Source organism: Haemaphysalis longicornis, unplaced genomic scaffold, assembly GCF_048455015.1.
Source record: "Haemaphysalis longicornis isolate Haplotype H1 unplaced genomic scaffold, Haemaphysalis longicornis Haplotype H1 scaffold_7, whole genome shotgun sequence".
Taxonomy (NCBI): Eukaryota; Metazoa; Arthropoda; class Arachnida; order Ixodida; family Ixodidae; genus Haemaphysalis; species Haemaphysalis longicornis.
Window position 1 is genome coordinate 3120414 of NW_027526422.1, and position 16480 is coordinate 3136893.

The 16480-nt window shown below is 50.7% G+C and overlaps 1 long non-coding RNA gene across 1 annotated transcript in view; it reads right to left on the reverse strand.

Annotated features, from left to right (window-relative positions):
- The window catches only part of LOC144146162 (uncharacterized), a 162261-nt gene extending 146026 nt beyond the window's left edge, over positions 1–16235 (reverse strand). The window contains exons 1-2 of the long non-coding RNA XR_013317670.1: positions 16088–16235; positions 15023–15165 (exon numbers count right to left, since the gene is read on the reverse strand). This is a non-coding gene — a long non-coding RNA (uncharacterized LOC144146162). The remainder of the gene's footprint in view (positions 1–15022; positions 15166–16087) is intronic.
- Between the last annotated feature and the right edge of the window lie 245 nt (positions 16236–16480).

Below are 16480 nucleotides of genomic sequence, written 5' to 3' on the forward strand. Positions count from 1 at the left end.
CCACGATTCGCGAGTTGGGCGGAGGCACGCTGACTTGCCTACCTAGCGTATGCGGCGGCGTAAATTACATCACGGCTGCAAGAGCCTCGCAATCAGCGCACATAAAATCCAACTAAATGTGCAGAAATTCAGAGAATTGTCTGATAATGCATTGCTTGACTAATTTAGTCATGTTATACTCATTTCCGTGCTCTCCCTGTCACTGTGAATATTCGTACCATTTCGCACTGTGGTACGCTTTGTTCTGCTTGTTTGTTCTGACTTGTATCTCCCCCCCCCCCCCCCCGGCCCCCCATATTACCCCTTTCGGGGCCCTTGAGGGGACTTTCAATAAAAAAAATATATAAAAAGACATTCCCAGGCCTCTTGTCCTCATTGTGAGTGGTTTAGCCAAATCGAGTAACCACATTTAACGTCTTCTTTAATTGTTTTATAGTTTCACTTTACCAGTGATGTACATTTACGCAGTTGTAGCGACGAAGTGCTTCCAAGGTAAATGTAACTGGTAGTGAAGCTTCCATAGAAACCCATACGTTCAGAAAATGCCGGCTCTTAAGCTGCTCATGGGGCTTAGCGCCATATGTGTGAGGAGGGAACACTTCCGGCGGAACAAAAAATAAACAGGATGTGACGCAAGATCCGGTCAGAAAGTGACGTCATTTTGGTGGCATTCACGCAAAAAATTGAGTCCAAAATAGCTTTAGCAGGCCTCTCATCGCTGAGGGCTCATGTCATTGCTACCTGACGCAAGTTGGCGAGCCCTTGTCGTCGTAGCTCTCTAACGGTCGATGCGACTGCCGGAATCAGGCGGCGCAGCGAGATAACGGAACCAAGTAGAGCCTCCTGTACCGTCGTCAAAGAGTCACGCTGAGGCGCTGAGGCTTCGAAAACCACGCGGTTTTAATAGTCATAACCGTTCGAACCTCGTGAACTGCGGGCGCTTGTCATACATCTCCACGTCGTTTAGCGTAAAGAGAACTGCAGGTATATTTCAGGCAAAATGTCTCGGTATAACCGGCAGCCCCCGCCTTTATTTAGTTAGGAACGCTCGTTGGGTTGGTTTTTACGATAGTGAGCCAAGAAAGCGGCCACGCAAGAAAAAAAAAATCGCGAGTTCGAAATGATTCAGAAAGGCTCCAGCGGCACAAGAAAAAAAATGGCACATTCGAAATGACGAAGAAAGGCTCTAGCCGCGCAAGAAAAAAATTACGCGTTCGAAATGACGCATAAAAGCTCCAGCATACGAAATTAACACAAGAGCAAAAAGAACAGAACTCCCGCAGGCGCAGTTTCAGACAGGGGGCGCGCGAGCACTGCGAAGGCGGGAAATTGGAAGTGCATTGGTTGGCAGCAATGAGCGGATAACGGCGCTGCAGCCCATTATGGCGAATCACTGCTCTACACTTTTGACCACTTTCACATTGAGTGCAACGCCTTTAATTGTTTTAATTTTCACATCAGTTCTACGCATTTTTTTGTGTGTAAACAAAGGTGGTACCATACATTTCAGTTCGGTTTAGGTGCAGAGACGGTCCAGCTATCACCACGCTTAATTATACTTCTGCGTCGCACCTGACGTGCCCGGCCTCCAGTGGCTTGGAGGTTGAATGTCGCAAAAACAAAAAAAAAAACGAACATGCCTGATCAGGGAACAAACTTGGGTGGTGTTGGTGGTTGTGTGGGATCAGGCGGGGTTAGCCTGACTGGATATGCGGAAAATTGCTCCGCCCAAGCTCCTGCTAATTAGTCAATGTTAGGGTCCTTTCACCACAAGTTTGCCAGTTCCGTCTCCTGAAGAAAGCTTAGTAGAACGCGCGACACGTCCCTGCGCAGCATCCAACGTCCCCTTTTGGAGACGATGTGGTCCAGGGTGCGGTGTGGAGCTGCCAACTTTCGAATCGCTGAGAGCATTGCAGTCTTAGTTCAAATTACGAGAAAAAAATGGACTGGCCTTGTTGTGAGGCGAAATGACACCCGATGGACCACCGGAGTAACAAAGTAGCTATGGAGAAGCGGAATGAGAAGTGCAAAAAACCGCTTACTCGGTGGAGGGGTGAGCTAGGAAAATTCATGGCCAAAGAATGGACTCAGGCAGCGCACGACGGGAGCGGTCACTGTGAAGGCCACTGGGAGGGGCCTTTGTTTTCCGGCGGACTTAAACAGGCTGATGATGACGTCGAAGAGAGGGGTTTTTGGCGACGGACCAGAACAATACAGCTTCGCCGCATACAGCTTCACTGTGGATTATTACCCTGGCTACCTACGCTGCATCCCAATGTATGGTACGTATACAGAGAGCCGTCCACACTCGTCTAAGAATCCGGCTGAGGCATGTACGCGCACATACGTAACAAAGAGGGGTCGAATCTTCATTAGTTTAGAAATGTGTGCGCACCCGCTGCGATGCCGGCAGAAAAATCGCCCGCCGCATTACCCCCTCCCCCCTCCCCTCCCCCCACCGCGCAGAAAGAACTAGTAGACTCGACTCAAAAACGTGCATTGCATGTGGTGGATGGCCGTAAAAAGCTTTCCGAAAACTTTCTCGGCAATATCGTCAGGATAATGGAACATTGTCTTGATGAAACTACTGATTAAAGGAACAGGGCCCTCGTTTTACTGAGCCGAACTCGTCCCGGGCGCCTTCATACAGCCTGTTGCGACCGGGCGGGGGCACCCGATCCGAGCTCCGTGGCCTCCGACATACGAGTGGTAGCGTGTATGATGCGAGCGGCCAGCCGCTGGTTATGCGGGGAAGTACTGCGGCGCTGGCCCATTCGTAACAAGCCCGAAAGGCGGTCTACCCCGACGAACACGCACTTGCGGAGGTCGCCCGTCATGGCCTCCTTCGCAACTCGATGACGAGGCTGATGATGCATTCCAGCAAGAATGGGGCACGCCCAATGAGCATAGCTGCAGCCCACCGGGCTATTGGGCGTCGCCGTGGCCTTTGCAGGAGTTACGGCAGCTAAATTCGAACCCACCGTCAAGCGCATTTGCCTTGGATGTAGCAATGTCGGCCCACCTTTACCGGCAACGTGAAACGTAAATGTGGTATTCATTTAAAAGTTAGCGGGTGATTTCTCTGCTTGGCAACACTGAAAGCCGCCATGTGCGTGTCCACTGTGCCAGCGCATGCGCTTTGCGCCCGCATCTCGCAGAAAAAAAAAAACACACACCAGCGTCCATCGTTCGTAGGTGTGCGCGAAGGCTGGGGTTGAATTGCAGATAAGGTACTCAAGAGCGGAATCATGAGTTTTCGCGTAACCAACGCTATCGCGGTATAATTGAGTATCGAATCACTCGCACACGCCTTGCGCAAAAACACTAGGTCACGTAGTGGCCCGCGGCCTGCCTGGCCGCCATGAAGGCGTGGAGGAGAAGAGGGGTACGTGCCTGATCTGGGGGCCGTGCCACAACGTCGCCTTAGCAACAGACGCTTGGCCACGGATATGGCGGCGCATTCGCGTGGTTGCCTGCATGCATTCCACGCCAGTGAATACCTCCTATACGTTTTCAGGTGCGTCAGCGTTCCCTAATTAAAACTTGCTCGTGCACTAACATTGATTGATTGATTGATTGATTGATTGATTGATTGATTGATTGATTGATTGATTGATTGATTGATTGATTGATTGATTGTGGGGTTTAACGCACCGACGCAACGTAGGCGATGAGGCGCGCCGTAGTGGAGCGCTCCGGATTAATTTTGACCACCTGGGGATCTTTATCGTGCGCCGAATCGTGCACTAACAGTCGGGCAGGCTACTAATTCCGGAGTTGTATCATAAACATGGCAGCATTCTTTTGTACCGATGCGGTAAATGGCCGAGTAACAGTATATATTACACTGCGGTTGATCCTTCATGCTTTAGATTTATCGCTACTCGGGTTCGCATCCTTTGTACCGGGGTCAACGCATGGAGCCAGGTATAGGCAACTGGGTGTATATTTATTGGTTCACCGATCGTTAGTTGCACAAGCGTGTGCTTAGTCATTGGCCAGTCTTCTCAGAACCAATGATGGGAATATGCCTCTATCGACACCATGGAGGCCACTCACGTATATGCTACGGTACTTGTACTCGCCGGCTCTGTTACTGTAACGTACGCATTATAATCACTCGTGTATTCAAGTGAAGCCTCCAAAGTAAGCCGAGAAATCTAACTAGAAGTAGCTGACGCCCATTTAAATGCAGCCATATGATCACAGAAGATTTCATGCAATCACAATGCTTTCTTTACCCTCGAAGAACGCCAATGCGTCTGTTTGAGCATCGGGCCAAGAGCAAATTTAGCTAATGCTATCTCTTTCATTTTTGTGAAGGGTAAAAACAACTTGGCCTCTACAGCTTGTATTCCCTGGCGAGTCACGCATTCAGGCAACCATGTGAGTGCGCTGTTATTGGTTACGACGGGCTCCGCGGGATGGCGGCACTTGTCCGTGCTAAGCACATGATTTTTGTTGGACGTCCCAAACCCTACCCCACCGAACGCAAGAAATATTCTAGTGTGAGTGCGACAACAAACATCTCTGTTGACACTATGGTTGAGAATCGGGTTGAAACGGAGCAGAAGACGCACGCTTTTTTTCATCAGCGATTTCTACCTTTGAACCCTTATTCCGTCCAATTCCTTCCGCATTATACATCGGGTAGTCCATCTATATCGGGTTCTCCTCATCAGTCATTCTCAAATCAGCATTTAAAACCGCTATTCTGTATTGGCTAGGTAAACGCGGAAATTTTGTCTCTGTCACTCCACCCGTCCATCCGTCTGTCTGTCTGTCTGTCAATGACCAACCTCACACCCGTCGAATACTACACGCATGCGCGCTTTCCTTCGTGAAATGGGCCTCATAACGACGCCCAAGTGATAAGCCTGTCACACGATTGATTAGAGTTTATGCTGCTTCGGTATGCACCGAAGCCACGGCCTTGTGCATTGGGCGTCCGCCTCGGCTCCGGGAGGTGGACGGTTCGAATCCCACCGCCAAACACCCTCCGGTTCAGTCAATGGGTACAAGCGGCCACCGTGCCATGACGCCCGGCATCTTTCAGGGGAGCTAAGCTTGGGGAGAGGATACGCAAAACACTCCCGCCCGGCACCCCGGGTCCCACACTCGGGATTCGAGCAACCGCCGAAGGGTGGCGCTCTGTCAAGTGCTCCGCGCGACGGCCCTGTGCCCCCTTCAAGGGTCGCCACCACCACCGGTGTGGGCCCCCTGCACCATAGATTCGGGAGGTATCTTTCCGGTGAGTGAGTGAGTGTGAGAGGGAAAGAGGTTCCCAGCCTGCACCACATATGTATCGCAGGGTGTCTTTCCGGTGATGATCCCGGCGCGATAATTGTCCCCGTTGCCCTGAAACAGGTGGGACCGGAACCAAGGCGGGGTGTCGGTCCGTTAACGCTCGGGGGTTTCTTTTTGCTTCTGTGGTTTTCTTTTAGGTACCACCGCAGCACACGTGCGACAGTTCATTAAAATAAATTGCCCACTTCTTCTCCGACAATATTTGTTTTCGTATTTGCCGTGTTACATACTTTTACAAAATGGGAGGACGCCTAAACATTTCTCGCCTGTTGGGAATGCAAAAACTGAGTGCTCCTCGAGGTTTACGCTGTGAGTAAAATGGTTTCTGTTGGGTCGTATTGGAGCGAAAGCTCTACCACGCTACACCCATTAAAAAGACACTTAAGGCTGAATGAAATTCTGCTTTAAATGAAAGCTCGCACGTTTCGTAGCTATCTCAGCTTTTGTTCTAATGTGAGTGCGACTAATAAGATCTCTGTTGACACCACCGTTGACAATGTGGTTGAAACGGAGCAGACCACGCACGCTGGTCTTTTTTTTTTCTTGTGGCCTGTTGGCCAGGGCCATTCGAGCTGCAGCTGGCCATGGCATCCCGGACTAGGGACGCCACCCACCATGGATGACCGACAGCCATCCCGCGCTCCTTTCTTCCCGTTCAATGGGAGCAATAAACGTTTTTTCCTCCTATCTTCGGCGTGCGGACACAGGGTCACAAGCCGCGCCGTGTCCGTGTCGCATCGGCCATTTCCTAGGCGGTTTCCAGTGTGGCCAAGGGAGGAAATTGACAGCTAAACTTTTCAATGAATACTACCTATTGGCAGATTACCGCACATTAGATATAAATATACCACTTGCAGCAACACCGTGTTTCCTATTAACGCAGAAACTGCCGACTGCGTGAAAACAGGTATGGCCAGCCCGCACCCGCTTTACCGCATGATGATTTGTGACCTCGAAAATCGTAAAAGATGCAATGGGGTTAGCGGAGCTGTTATACTTAGCGCGCTTCGGTAATCAGCGGCCTTGCGAAAATAGAAGGCGAGTAAACTACTTCGTGTAATCCTGTGTGCCACAATGTGTTAAAAAACCGGACCATCTCCACTAACGTGAAACCTGGGGAGGTGTGAAGCACGGAGTGTATTAATGTATTCTTGGCGCTTTGGCATTTTTGCTCACGGAGCTAAAACCGTTGGTGGGACATGTATACAGCTTTGCTTTAAGCCTCGTGTCTTTGAAGCACGAAGCGTTCTAGCGTGAGCCGTTCGAAAACCACTGTCCCGGTGTGTTATTTTAGTACGCGTTACATTCTAGCGCGAGGCGTTGGAAAACGAGTGTCCCGGTGCTTTAGTGCCATTACTACATGATAATGCGACGGACGAGGATGACATGAGACGCCGAAAGCCCGAGCTCTTAAGGGGCGGCGCCCCTAAAACCTAAAATGTCACTACGAAAAGTGGACGCAAACCGTGTTGCATTGTAACATTTCGGGGATTTTTCTGCATGTACAGGATCAGAACCACCGCCTGTAGTCGGGTGACCGAGTCCTGTGCACCTTTTTGAATCGACACAAGGAAGAAAGTTATTCACTAACTTGTAAACGTTTACTGTCTGCGAAGGCAGAGTTGTGTTGGCTGCACAATGAAGCAGTTCCAACCCACCAGCCAAGTTCCAATAAAAGCAACACTTTCCCTTTGCTCCTCCCAGTTCTGGCTACCCAGCTGACTTTTGGGCATACGTATACACCTCACAGCTCTGCGGCCAATATGCACCGATACTCACTCACCCACTCAGCACCGCTAGGTGGCGCTGCAAAGGAGGCGGCCTCCTTGAGAAATCTGCGGTTGTCGGCCTGAAACCGTGAACCACCGCAAGACGTCACGCGGTCAGACAGGCGTTTCTAGTCAGACATATCCCATTGCTGAAGCCGCAATCATTTTCTGACCGCGCGTGGAGCGACACACAGCGCACGACGATGAACCACAGCTACCTCGATCATGCCACGCGGACGGGGTCAGTTCCCTGGAGGGTAAATGGCCGCCAAAACCACAGTAACAGCAATCTCAATGCCTCGCGTGCACGCACAAAACTAAAAATGTGGAACTCCAGTTCTCGCTTTCATCATGTCGGGCTCGTTGGCTTAGCACAAACAACCTCCGCAATAGAGCGCGGTGTCCTGCTCAGCGAAAGCCCCACTCTTGGTCCGATTGTACCCAGATTCCGACAGGGAGCGCAAATACCGCTGAGGTAAGCGAAGCTTTAGTGCCCTCACTGACGCCGTTTGTACGGCAACACGCCCTGCAGGTGAGCCAACTTTTTCTGGAAATGATGATAAATGATCGCGAGTGAAGTGAAAGAAAGAAACGCTTTCCGTGGCCACAATCGAACTGGGCTCACTTGCGTTATGAAGCCAGCGTCTATCCAATCGCTGCTTTCCTACATGCTGGAAGCGAACGCCCAGCAGCAGGTGCCGACTCGCGCTTACGTACGGAGTGCACACCCGACAGTTGCTGCGGGTATTCTGGAAAAGAGTAGCACATGCTCCCAGTGTGGGATTGGCTAACCAGGGCATCCATCACGAGAAAGCTTCGCGTTCAACCATCGTCGTCGTAAGACGGAGGGGTGCAAGATTTCGGTCAATCCTGAGAAGCTAGCTGTGATCTTAGATTGTTCAGAATCGTTACATCGAAATGACCGTGAATGTTATCGTGGGACGTGGGAATGCACAGGAATCAGTGATGATACCATGTAAACAGGCCGTGAAAAAAAAGTGAACGCAAAAAAAAAAATGAAAGTGAAAGGGACGAAACTTAAATGAAAGGAGAAGTTCCATTTTGTCGCAATAACCGATATGGGCTCTTCCTGCCTATTGAGTGATGCTTGAGTGTACTTCTTGCATTGCGAAATTTCAAAGCGTCACACCAGGCAGTGCACAGCCGGTGATCGGAGACAGTTGAAAGGAAACTGAAAGGCTTCGGTTGGTTGTCCCGGCCCATTCTTTATTGTATTTCTAGGCAGCAATCCTGGTGAGGCGATCGTAGTGATTACAGACAACACTCCCTCCCTCCTCTGGTGGCGATATCAGGGACGCACAGCCTGCTCTTATTTAGGTCGCCGGTTCAAGCTGGTTCGCACTGGAAGGAGCTCGTATACTAAACCCGGTTCCCCCTCTCTCTCTCTCTTTTTTTGTTTGGCTGATATAGTGGGAGCTCCTCTAGGACTTCTCCTATCTTTTCGATTGGCTCATTCTTTTCTCCAGCTCACTGTTAGATACGCGCAGCACTTGCAAAGGCCTGGGTCACTCGATCCGCTTCAGCGCCATAAACAAGGCGTTCGGTGTATACGTACAAAACGGCAGCCGCCTCCGTAGGAATCGTTTTCCGGGAGGCTGCCCAGCGACGGGGCGCAGAAATCAGCGTCCGAGGTCCCTTTGTCGGAGATTGCCCGCGGGCGTCCCTTTCACCACTCGAAAACTGAACGGGCCTATTTCGCAGGCTTCTCTGTTGTGGCGATCAATCAGTGCCTGAATCTCTCTATTTCAACAACGTCAGTGCTGGGGACGGTGGGCAAGAAAAAAACACACAGAAAGATGCTGCAGTAAGCGTGTCCGAGGACGTACACACGCCCACACTTGTACACAAAATGCACGGGGACGGGATATATCCGCGTGCACAAAAACAACGATAACAGCAAGCTAAACCACACGGGAATCAGAAAATTCCTCGGGCGCTTCAGCATGCTCGCGTACTGTGAACGTGAAATCTCGATGAAAGCGCTGAGACGGCACAAAGGGAAGGAGAGACGACACAGCGCCCAGTCCCGTCTCGCCTTCTCGTTGTCCTGTATTAGCGCTGTTATCGAACTTCAAGTATGTACCCGCATGTACACCGTTTTTCAGTCAAGGTGAAAGTATTTGGCTAACCTTAGTGATACTTATCATCGTGTTTGGGCCATAGGTCAGCAAACGAGGAAGAACTCACGCAAACTCAATCACATTTCCCCCTTTACGCTGTACTCTGAAACTCAGACTCAACAAGCTCATCAAATCACTCGTACTCAACCGTCGCGAACTCATTTTTTTATTGTGCTCACCTGTACTCAAACTCGTCTCTACTCATTCGTGCTCATAGTGAGCCTGTACTCCCGAGTAGTACTCATACTCGATCTGTACTCACGAGCAGAACTCATACACAATTTGTACTCACGAGTAGTACTCATACTCAATCTGTACTCAGGAATACTCGTACTGAATCTGCACTCAGAATTACTCGTATTCAAAACTGTCTCTACTAATTCACACAAGTGCAAAAACTACAGATTGTTCCCCAGCTACGCTAAAAAGAGAGAACGGAGGACGAACTGAAACAATCAACGTGTATTCCGATCCCTCGTTCTACCGCAATTAGATGTCTGGATTTAGGCATTTCTTGCCTCCAAAAAAAAAAACGCAGTGTTGGTGAAACGAAAAAAAAAAACACATACAAATTTTTCATGTTACAAAACACTTGACACCACTTTCGGCAATGTTTTTATGCCGCGGGCGTTGTTTGGTCCTACCTCTTGTGAAGCTGTTTCAGTGCAGCGAAAGCGACGCAGTATCTGTTTATTCAAGAGTGTGGTGCAGCTTATGGTAAAACGCAACCGCAGCATTCACTTGTGATACTGACGGCAGGTTTTTGGCGCCCTCCTTTCTATCTTTCTTCAGTGACGCAGTAATTGTTTCTTTAAAAAATCACGCCATATCCACGGAATGAATGATGATAAGTGGGGCGAAGCTCGAGAGGGGGAGATCATCGGTAACCGTAACTCTCCCGTGAAAGTTCGCCCATTACATCATTAAGAAAGACGTAAGACTGTGTGCGTACATTGTACAAATCAACTTTTATTTTCGCAGTCAATGCTCCCAGGCCCAGACCTGGTGAAAGACCCCGCGCCATCGAGGACTACCCCGCACCTCTACCACAATTTGTCAAGTAGGATGGGACACAGCGGTAAAGAAAGAACTTTTATTTAGGGCGAACTCGTGCCCGTCTCGTTCCTTGCGGTCCTTGCGTCTCGTTCGATCTCCGAGAACGACTGCCTGCGTTCGTGGCGTGATCTCTTGCGTGATCTCCCCCTCGCCTCCGTTGGCGAACACAGACAAGCTCGCGCTCCCGGTGCCGAGTTTGCGCTGCCGGTTGCAGCCGGCCCACTTTGCGACATCTCCGAAAGCATGCGGCGGTCACGTACCACGAGACACAAGGGACGGACAGACCCGTGGCTTTAGGAGCTTCGCCCCTAAAAGCACTAGCCAGCAATCAAGCCTCATTGCAGGCACAAAGCCGAGCTTTTCCGCGTCAAGCAATAACCTTCCACTGTAGCGACTTAGTGATCATCATCGTCTTCATCAGCGCCATCATGATCATGATTATCAACAGTATCGTGTACTGTCTGGCTGATACTGCTGATGATAATGGCGCGATGAAGACGATGATCATGGTGTCGCTACACTCATGCGGTATTTATTTGTGGAAACGATTCCCAATGGCTGTTAAACCACTGGTTCAGATGATTCAGAAGCACATTCATCCCTTTTTTCACTCACTCACTCACTCAATAGTACGGAATGAATTGAGATTTTTGGGACACATTCGCTTTTTCGGACTGCCTGATTTTCCGGAAGTTTTCGCGGTCCCTTAAGAGTCCAAATAATGGATCGTCGACTGTATGTTCCTCGATCAAGCTTCACCACGTAAACTTCACCACGTTTCTACTGCAAGTAAGGAAATTACGTAAAGTCGTCCCTCGGCCTTTTTGTTTTTGGGTAAATCATAGAAGGTACCCATCCTCAACTTGACCTTTCGCCCGTGCGCGACGCCATTTCTTCATCAACTGCAAAATGCGAGCGCCGTAGTCGGCTTTGCGGGAGCATTTGCAATACTTGACCGACCGATTTTCCGGACGCCTAATTTTCCCGACATGCTTGATTATTCAGACTTTTCCACAGTACAAGGACATATCTCATACATTCAATGTATAACGCAGCTAAAAATTTCTGACACGCTAGGATGGACTGTTCAAATTTTCGGACTATCCCAGCGTCAGCCGGGCCGGCTACCACGCATACTAAGGTGAATAGCCATAAACAAGGCGTGAAGTCACTGCCTGTCTTGTACGAGGCCAACAAGAAGGACGGGATAACCCAGCAGCTTTCTTAAAGCCATGTGAGGAAGCTAAATAGCAAATTTGATCTAGAAGGGGGCAAAGTATTGTTCATAGACACCTGTCTGCATACGCGTCTCATTAACAACTTGAGGTCTGTGCGCATAGAATTTGCAAAGTTAGCTCGGTCGGCTCGGCTCGGTTTATTCATGCGCTCGGCTCACGCATGAATAAATCCTTCGCCAAGCGCTTGCAGAGTCTGAGAGCTAAGAAGACGACGACGACGACGACGACGAGTCGCCTGCAGCAGCGTAACCGACACAAGCTGAGCCGATGCAAGCGGTCGCAACTCTTTCATCGGCTTACGGCGACACGATGAATCTCACCGAACTTCAGGCGGACCTGCACGCAGGGAAGCGAAGCATGGTTCAGAAGCACATTCATCACTTTTTTCACTCACTCACTCAACAGGAAGGAATAAGTTGAGATTTTTGGGGCACATTTGCTTTTTCGGACTGCCTGTTTTTCCGGATATTTTCGCGGTCCCTTAAGAGTCGAAATAATGGATCGTCGACTGTATATTTCTCGATGCGCCAAACTTCACGCAGGCAACAACACTGTATAAAAAAAATGCCTACGGCGGAACAAATTTGCACTTCCAGTTCGACTTCCAGCTTGGTGCATTGACTGCCGTCGGCGGTTTGCAATAACTAAGTATGGGCATAAATCATACACATGGCATGTCTCTTAATGGTCGCCTCCAATTTCAAGCTTTACAGATGAGAAAAAGTCCTTGTGGTTATCTACGCTTTGCAAGGCGCACCTCAGCAGAACGAAAGAAAGCCATGCACAAGTACGCCGCGCTGACCGCCACCGCGTTCCACTGACAACCCGCGGTTCGCACTGTTCGCTGAAGTGACGGTGGTGCCATACGACGGCCGCCCGGTACGTGCAGCCTCGTCACTCTGGCTGTCCCAAAATTTTCCCAATCGGCTGAACTACGCCCTTGACACTTTAACTGCCGCACAATCTCCGTCATCGGTTGGACGTGCACGTAGGTTCCGCGAAATTTCCACCATCAGCTGGACTTACAGCCTTGGCACTATTGGATGGCCCAAAATTTACGCTGTCAGCTAAAATACAGTCCTCCCACTCTGGCTGTACCAAAATTACCCTAATCGTTTCAACCTGCATGTTTCAAGACTATCTATGGTCGTCCATAAAGGAACAAGATCGCACGCATGCAGTGGGAGCAGGGGCTCGTGGAGCTTTAGCACCCCTAAGCCTTGGCGCTTTCAATACCGCAGAGATTTCGAATCGGCTGGACTATCGCATTGACGCTTTCGGTTAACCAAAATTTGCCCCATCGGCTGTATTATACCCTTGAAATTTTCGTTCACAATTTCCCCCATAAACTTGACTATAGCCTCGGCGCTGTCACTACCACAAAATTTCCGCCAATGGTTGGCCTATAGCCCTGGCCCCTTGGTTTCCCGAAAACTTTCAGCCAATAGCTGGACTTTGGATGCCCTAAACTTGGGATTTTGGATGCCCTAAAATGTCCTCCGTCGGCTGGACAGTAGCCTTGGCCCTTTAGCTTCCCCAAAATTTCCCCAATCGGCTGGACTAGAACCTTGACATGTTGGATGCCCCAAAATTTTTGCCATCGGCTGCACTATAGCCTTATCACTCTGGCTGTCCAACAATTTCCCCCATCAGATGGACTATAGCCTATTCATTTGCACTGCCGCTAAATTTCCGCCATCGGCGGGACTGGAATATTTACTGCCCGGAGAGGTCCGCTATTGGATGGACTATCGCCCCTGAATTTCGGAAGCCCCAAAATTTTCCCCATCAGCTGGACCATAACATTGGCACTCTCATCATCATCATCATCATCATCAACAACATTTTAATGTCCACTGTAGAGAGAAAGAGAGAGAGAGAGAGAGAACTCTTTATTAGAAGAAAGCAGAGAGGTCTGCAGTCATGTATTCGCCTACATGCTACTCTGCGGGGATAGGGTGGAGGGAGTAAAGGCCCTAAAGGAAGTAGGGCGAAAGAGAGGGGAAAAAAGGAAGAGGTAAAAAAGAAGGCAACATGGAGTGTTCCGTGGGTCACGTAAAAGTCCAGGTGGTCTCACAGGATGACGATGTAGAGTTCTACAGTGTCTCTGCGACGCCGATGTCGTGTAAATAATCAAAGAGTGCATCTAACAGTTTTCGCTGGAGATGATGGAGATGACCATGGTCCAAGAAGAGCTTTCAATGACAAAAGTCCATTGCTGAAGCACTCGATCTTCTTGGCGAGGTGGTTCCTTTCCTGGTTGTACGCCGCACACTAATAAAACGTGTTCAGCAGTTTCTGGCGAACCACAGTTATCACAGTAAGGGTTTGTGGTTTGACCGAGGCGATGTCGGTAGGAGTCCGTAAGTGCTGCGTTGAGGCGCAGCCGATGGTAGAGCGTCTCAAGTCGACGTGGGATTTGCTCTGGGAGCCTCATTCTCAGGTCAGAGTCTGTATAATACAGAGAAGGGTGGTGAGTTTCGGGAAAACACCAGAGGCGGTTTCGTTCCTCTAAGGCAAGCTGCTTCGCTAGCGCTGCCGCCTCGTGCTTTGCAAAGAAAATTTTCCTTACATTGTGCAGTTGTAGCCTTCTGCGAGCCGCCACATCTGCTTTCTCGTTGCCGAGAACGCCACAATGTGCGGGTATCCATTGCAAGGTCACACGATGCTCAGCGACGTAGGCTAGATGGTGCAGGTATATATATGATGTCGCGGGATACATGGTCGTGAAGGCTGAAGCAACTGGCGTGCCGTATCATAGCTCAGAAAAACTGGATGCCACTCACTCAAAAAAATATATGTATACTAAAGCACTCACTCGCACTCACGCTCGCCACTCCGCCCTCTCACCACTCGCTCTCACTCACACTCACGCTCACCACTCCGCTCTCACTACTCGCACTCACTCGAGCTCACGATATCCACTCGTGCCTAGCACTCGCACTCCCTCGCGCTCACGTTGCCCTTCCGCCCTCACCACTCGCACTCACTTGTGCTCACGCTCACAACTCGTCGTCACCACTCGCACTCACGCTCGCCACTCTGCTTTCACTACTCGCACTCACTCAGGCTCACGCTCACCACTCGCACTCACTCGCGCTCACGCTCACCACTCGTCGTCACCACTCGCACTCACTCGCGCTCACGCTCACCACTCGCGGCTGCGAGTTCCACTCGCGGTGAGCACCACTCACCACTCACGAGTGCGAGTGAACTCACCACTCGCAAGTAGTGAGCCCCGCTCGCCACTCGCGCGATGTGCGGTGCTTACCGCTGTGAGCGCCGACCAACACGAGTAGAAGCTCAAGGGCCTCAATTGCTGAAGCCTAACCGGCCATCGCGAGGCTTTCACAAAGACAATTTCCCATGAGTGGCGGACTAAGAAGCGGTGGGCTTACGCTGTGATGCCGCTTCGTTTGAGGGGACGATGTCAAACAGACCAATATGTTATACCTAAGCCCGGCTCCTTAGCCCGCACACACTCACCCCGTGACTTTGCAACGTTACTCACCATTTTCACGAGTCTCCGAGGATGCGACGCCAGTGTTGTTCTCAATGGTTCCAAGCGCCCCGAGATGGCCGTCAGGTTTTCGGAACCACGGCAGGGACTACACTCCGGTTTGCCAAAGGCACAACACACGCACAGATACAACGCTGTACAGGTGCCCCAAAAATAATACGGAGCACGGGAGCGGTGGCCGGAGCGCGCAAAACTGCATGCCAGCGCGATCTATGCGTAGATGCGCCGCAGATAGCGAGAGTGCGTGGGCACATCCGGCTGGCCCCTCTCGATGTTCTGACGCTCGTCTTATCGCCGGCTCAAGCGAAGCCGCGCTGCTGCCACCCCTGCTCGACAGGGGCGCTTTCGGAGCTTCACGAAGCGCGCAGAGCCAGCGAAGAAAGCTTCGTCTTCAGCGGGGTCCACTTTCTGCTTCGTCATGAATGCCACCGGTTTCACTATGGGTGCCTGCCGTGCTTCGCGATCCGCTTGATTTTGAATCATGTGGCTAGAATAATGCCTGGCTCCAGCTAGCGCATGAAAAGGAGCAAAAAACAAAAATTTCATGCACGTACTGGCTGCATTGCTGCGAAGGTTCTAAGCGCCGCTCAAGAGAATTGAGAAAGTGAGTGGAGCAAAGGCCAGTTGCTTCAAAACAAATAGGCTTCATTATATCAATTTTTTGTTTTTTGCTCCTTTTCATGCGCTAGCTGGAGCCAGGCATTATTCTAGCCACATGATTCAAAATCAAGCGGATCGCGAAGCACGGCAGGCACCCATAGTGAAACCGGTGGCATTCATGACGAAGCAGAAAGTGGACCCCGCTGAAGACGAAGCTTTCTTCGCTGGCTCTGCGCGCTTCGTGAAGCTCCGAAAGCGCCCCTGTCGAGCAGGGGTGGCAGCAGCGCGGCTTCGCTTGAGCCGGCGATAAGACGAGCGTCAGAACATCGAGAGGGGCCAGCCGGATGTGCCCACGCACTCTCGCTATCTGCGGCGCATCTACGCATAGATCGCGCTGGCATGCAGTTTTGCGCGCTCCGGCCACCGCTCCCGTGCTCGGTATTATTTTTGGGGCACCTGTACTCTGTCAAGGAACGCACACCCTTTCCGGCAACCAACGCCTCCGCCCGTAGCAAGAAAGCATTACAGCCGTCGCTACCCGGCGCGGATCCAGCAAGAAACGTCACCGAGGGTGGTGGCGTCGCACTTCTTATCGGCACACGTGCTACGCTGGCACCACCAAACGTAATCAGCTACGGGATGACCAGCACCCCCTCGTGATCCCATGTAGAATTCTCGCACCAACCACAAAAAAGCGATGTTCCACGCCAACCATCTAATAATATATCAGCAGGCAAAACAGGCGGCTTGTTGCTAGAGGATGACTGCGAGGATTTAATGACGCAGCATCACGTATCGCTCGCTCGACTGCTGCGCATTCCGGCGCACAATTCACGTTGCCCATTTTTT